This window comes from Aulonocara stuartgranti (genome assembly GCF_965226115.1).
Source record: "Aulonocara stuartgranti genome assembly, chromosome: 13".
In the NCBI taxonomy this organism is placed as follows: domain Eukaryota; kingdom Metazoa; phylum Chordata; class Actinopteri; order Cichliformes; family Cichlidae; genus Aulonocara; species Aulonocara stuartgranti.
The window spans coordinates 21,723,966-21,729,874 of NC_138949.1; positions in this window are offsets into that span (position 1 = coordinate 21,723,966).

Below are 5,909 nucleotides of genomic sequence, written 5' to 3' on the forward strand. Positions count from 1 at the left end.
GTGCAGATACTGAAGTGGCTGATATAAATAAAAGTGTACCTAGAAATGAGCGTGATTAAGCTGCAGCGCTCTAGATTTTTTTCACACAAAATTCTGATGAATTTTCTTTACAGAAATTTTCTTTACAGGAAATGTAAAGACTAAGAAGTTTATTCTTAGTAGTAAATCTAAGAAGGAATATACATTTATGTATTGTAGGGCAGATGGATCAGATAGTAGAAGTATGACTCTAGGCAGTTAGTCAGTCAATCAAGATCACTTATTTGTAACAGGAAATCAAGGACCGTGTTGGGGATCATTAATCATGAATTGCAATTCTCTAACTTTTCCTCATTACCAGTAGGTCAAATGCTTAAATAAAAGGTCTTGCAAAATTTGATGCACGTATTAAGGTGTCCCAAAGGAAACATAATGACTTTAGTGAGAAATGCTATCACAGCAAACTTTTTTGTTTTTGATGTAGGGCGCCAACAGCGAATCAAAACCCGACTATACATCCCTGTAAATATTTCTTGTAAAAACTCCCCCAAAACATCATAGAATAAAAATGTACAATGTACCATACAATACTGAAACCAACTTATAAAGCTGTGCAAACTTCTTTGCTTCTGACAATGGGAGTAATTACAAAAGCACTGTGGTTAGGATGCATGCATCCAGTAAGGAGAAGCCACACTGTTTGTCCTTACCGTCGATCGCATCCAGCCTGTAAATTACTGCCATCTCGTGGCTGCAGTTGGCTATTGACTCTGGAAGCAGGATTAACTCTGCCTCCGAATTCACTGAAATCTGCAGTCTTGACTTCATGGACAGGATAAAAATTGCTAAATCTCTCTCTAACTCTCTCTAACAAAGAGTTATCTCTAACAAACAACCTGTCTAACAGTACATCTTAAATAGCTATTTTTCTAGGTATTTTCAAAGTGTTTTACTTCTACTTCTACTTTAAATGAATGGTTATAAAAACACTCGTTATTGACAACTAATGGGAAAACATTTAGATGACAACTGAATACTTACCGTTGTCTTGTTGATGGTGGTGGTAGTAGTGGTGGTGGGGGGTCTGTGAAAGTCACCACACATCACTGCTATGTTGCTAATCTTGCTCCTTTTGTCAACTCTGGCAAAACAGTCTTTTCTGGTTGATACATTTCTACCAATCTGCCAGCAGTAATGTAAAATGCAGAGCAATAGAAACATTTTCCCAGCAATTGTAGCATTATTCAGCATTGGGTAAATTTGTTTTGCAAAGGCTTGAAAGTAATGGCTATTACTGTATACATAAAAGTCACTTATTCCAGCGCTGACTGCATCATTGAGGATATCAGTTGCAAATTGCTAATTGTCCTAAAACTAAAAGGGACATTGTAAAACACCAAAAAAAAGATGCTGAAGAGAGCTGTCTGTGTCTTCCAATTGTTGATCCAACAAAAGCATGATGGTCTAAGTCTCCAGTGACAGATTATGTGTGTTTGAATACGGTCTCAGGAGACCTGGGCACACAGTGAATATGCAAATAAATCTACAGACAACCAATTACGCTGAAAACTTTTCAAACAACTCTTCAAACCACAAGGAAGAGACATGTTGCAACTTGAAAAACACAAAGAGAGTAAGAAGTGAGAGAGTGAGAGTCACAGTATGAAGATATTTTGACAATGTATGAGTTTACATTCAACACTAGATTATAATGGCAACACTTTAAAACACAATGATAAATAATATAAAATAGGTACCCAGTAATCATCTATCCAATGGAAAAATGATGGGTTATGTAACATTTCTATATTACATTTATTAGTTGTGTGTTTACATGCCTGTGTTGGATAATGGAAATGAGTTAAGCAGAATTAGCGTTGGCTTCTCTGTGGGAGTTTTTTACAGATAGTAAAGCCAATTTTCCAGTGACATTAATAGTGATTAATAGTGCTGTGTTGTCAACGCTGTTTGATCGGACACAAGTGGAGAGGCAGTTTGGTGGGAAGATTCCTAAAAAAGAGCCAGAGTCAACACAAAGACATGCTATTTGTTTAACAAGAACTATAGAAGGAGACTGACCAGCAGCTGGATGAGTAGAATAGAAAATGAACAGAAATAGAATAGAAATATCCTTTGATGTCCCTCATTAGGGAAATTCAGGTGCGTGGAGCATGCAGATTCACACAAAAATAAAAATAAAAAGGAAAAAAATGTACAGTTATTAAAAATAGCATACTCGGATCCAAAGAAATGTGTAACTGAGTAAGAATCTTTTTTAAATGTGCAAAAAGTGGTGTATATTTGTGCTTTATAAACAATGACAGACTATTTACAGAAAATGGAAAAACTGTGCAAATGACAGCAGGGATGCAAACAACTTTTTGTGTTTGTTGGGAGCAGTGATGGTTATAAAGTCTAACAGCTGCTGGGAGGAAAGACCTGCGATAACACTCCTTTGTACACCTAGAATACAGCAGTCTTTCACGGAAGATGCACTCCACTTCTGCAACAGCTTTATGCATGGGTTGGGGACATTGTTCAAGAGTGATGTGATTTTTGCCAAAGTTCCTCTACCACCTCCTATAACCTGCACTGGGTTGAGGGGGAATCCTAGCACAGAGCTGGGCTTCCTGATGAGCTTATCCATCTGCTTCCTCTCAGGTGTAGATAAGCTGCTATGCATTAATTAGGGGAGTCTGCATAAACTTTCATGGTAAATTAAAAAATTAAAATGGACTCCAGAAGACCAAAAAGGTGGCTTGCGATATCAGGAAGCACAACTCTATCAGCATGTCCTATAAGTCCTGATGAGCCCCAGCTGACATGCTGTTTGGGAGATGCTCTGACACAGTAGTCTAGCAATTACACTCTTGTTTAACTGTATAGGTGCTTGACACTTGTCCATTTCCAGTGCTTCCAACATTAAGTTCTAGTGCTCATCCAATGCAGTTTCATGAATGTAATAAATGTTGTTCACCTCACCTGTCAGTGTTTTTTAATGTTGTAGATGATCGGTATAATCACCATGCTCAATATTTTTATATCTGAAGCAAAAATGCTGTTCTCTTCAGCTTCCCAACAGTGCCAAAAACTGTTTTCCTCAGGTGCTGAGAAGATGTGAGAAAGTCCTTGTTTATTCATGTTTCCAGCTATCTCTAGTGATCTTACTTGTTCGGATCCCCATGAGTTTTCTGCATACAGTAGGAAAATCCTTATGAATAATTTAGATAAAAGATAAAAATGTATGTTTACTGCTTTGGCTGCTTCATATGCTAATCCAAACATTTCTATTTCACCTAGGGATCTTCTGTGGATCTGAGAGAAGCGTTTGACAGTGCATACTCCCCTCACCTTTGAGATGTTGGAGAGCTCGACAGAGACCAGGAAATCGAATGGAAGAAACAGAGCAATGTTTGTGTCTCAGCCTCAACATTACACCTCAATCTTTTATGTAAAATCTGCTGTTTTCCATTTCATACGCTTTCCCTTTCCAAGCCTTGATTTAAATTGGGCATGGCCACTTTAAAATCTTTGCATTTACTGTACAGTGGCCCAGAGGCTCAAGCTGTCCTCTGGGATCCAAACCTAATGAATGGTTAAGCTGACAGTCATCAGCAAGTAGCGAGCACTTTTTTGCATAAATCTGGGCACTCCCCTCACAGCCTTTGGCATGTCAATAAACGGAGTAGTAGAGGAGGAAGGATTGTGGCAAGCGGTGGAGGGGGGGATTTTTTTGTACTTGTCAACTCTGTCTTGTTCCACTCATTAAGTACAGTGAGATTAAGCTGGTGTTGAGACTGAGGGGGAGCTGTGGTTCATGGCAGGTTGAATTGGCATGCATGCAGTGGGCTCAGTCAGAAGCTCATCATAGGTCTATGAACAGGCAGGGCTGGGAGGAAAACAGACAATTAAATCAATAATTCGGCAGTCAGGAGATCACTGCACTGGCTGCTGCTCCCTGTCAGCCTTTACGAAGAAAAAGTAATATGAAGAAGACTTTCTTCTCTTCATATTCAAGTTGCTTATATAAGCTAAGAATGATGAAACCTTTGTCCTGTGTCAGGAACCTCCTATGACATCTGTTTCCCAACTTCAACCTTTAACTCTGAAATAATCAAAGCATATGTAACAAGCTGTGCTTTAAAGGACGAAATTCACTTTAAGACACATCATAGTTTGAAAACTCCTCCTTCATCACTAAATAAAAATCATAGAACTTACTCTAAAATTTGCAGTTAAAGTGGAGTGTACACTGACAAAAATTTAGTCTATGACAAAACTGACTCTCAGTTGGGGTTTTATCATTTTATGTTAACCAGCAGTATTAGAAGCTGTGGAGCCCCTCGAGATTCAGCTTCTTTTTCACAGCCCAAAGTTGCCCAATCATATTGAAATATGGGGAAATTTGAGGTGAACGCGACATCTTAAAGTCTTTGTTACGTTGTTCCAGCCGTTATATGTAACAGCATGCAGTTGTGACACCACTGGATTCAAGTATCTGTCTGTGCCCTGTTGGGAATGAGAATAGACTGTTGTTGTTTCTCTGAGGCCAACTTTTGATGCTTTGGAGCCAGCGGGTGGGTGCTTTTGATCATGGACATTGCCTTTGTTGCCCTTATGCTTCTGGTCACTGAAGTCTAGTCTATGCTTTGTGTTTTGTCGTGGACTGCAGAATGAAACTGGGACAACCCAGCACCTCTGTGAATCTGTTGTTGACAGATAAGAATTGATTATGCAGAAAATAAGCCTAAAAGTTTTTGCACAGTACTGTTGGCATCCAGTAAACGTAGACATAGAAATAACTGTCCTGGCACAAGCTTGGCTAATAGAGGCCACTTCAGGTTTTCTCTCAATGGAATTTTCGTTTCATTGCTTTTTAAATGTTTGATATTCTTTACCAGCAAAAGCGTTATAGATCTTTTACAATTTTATCTGTATCCTGCAGCATTTCACCACTTAACTTTGGCAAAACTTCTATTTACAACATTTTTTGGAATACCAGTCAACAACTAAATAGAAGAAGAAGAAGAAGAAGAAGAAGAAGAAGAAGACTGGTACAGTGTCTGCAGGTTTCAGCGACTGTTAAAAGAGACTTTACTTAAGCATGAAGCAAGAAGCAGGAAGAGGTAAAAACAAAACTAAAACATGTATATAAATCATAACAAGATGATAATAATAGGATCATATATACATGAAGAGTATTTTTTGTGTTTTGGCTTTGATCAGTTTGGACAGCTTTGATGTAACTTCCTCCCCCTTTAAAGCAGAAACCCTCTTTCTCCAGAAACAACATTTAATCTTTTTTCATATTTATGTGTTTTCTCTGTTAGAAAACAGGATACAATATATTATTAATCCTCTTAACTTAAAAAAAAAAGTAGAATAATGTGAGAAACTTAAGAAGTCTGGAAAATCAATATTTCTCTTTCTCCAGTGTGGTATTTTTCTATCTGTGCCTCTCTATTACTCCCTCCCGTCATTTCATTTTCTGTGTTGTCTCGGATTCTCATTAACACCGCTGCCCTGTTGGCTCTTCGCCTCCCCGATCGCCCCTTTGTGAAGCTACATAGCCACTTCTTTGCTTGATTCAGCCCATCTCACCACCTTTCATAAACAATGTGTCAGATGTATGAAAGTAATGGGGGGGTAGGAGACATCCAATTAAAAGCACAATGCATTATTATTTCACAGCTCCCCGTCTCTGCCATCTGCAAAAGCCCTTCATATTATATAACAGCTCCGTGTCAAGAGAGCCAGCCTGTGGAGGACAAGTTGAGGGGGTCTTCACCGATGATGCAGCTCGCCAACTCTGGACTTTCCTCAGCAGCTTGCGTACTACCCCTCACTCCTCCCCCTTCTTCCCTTTGCCATATCCACCCACCCATCCACCCACCAGCCCACCCTCTCCCTGCCTTTCTTACGCACACATA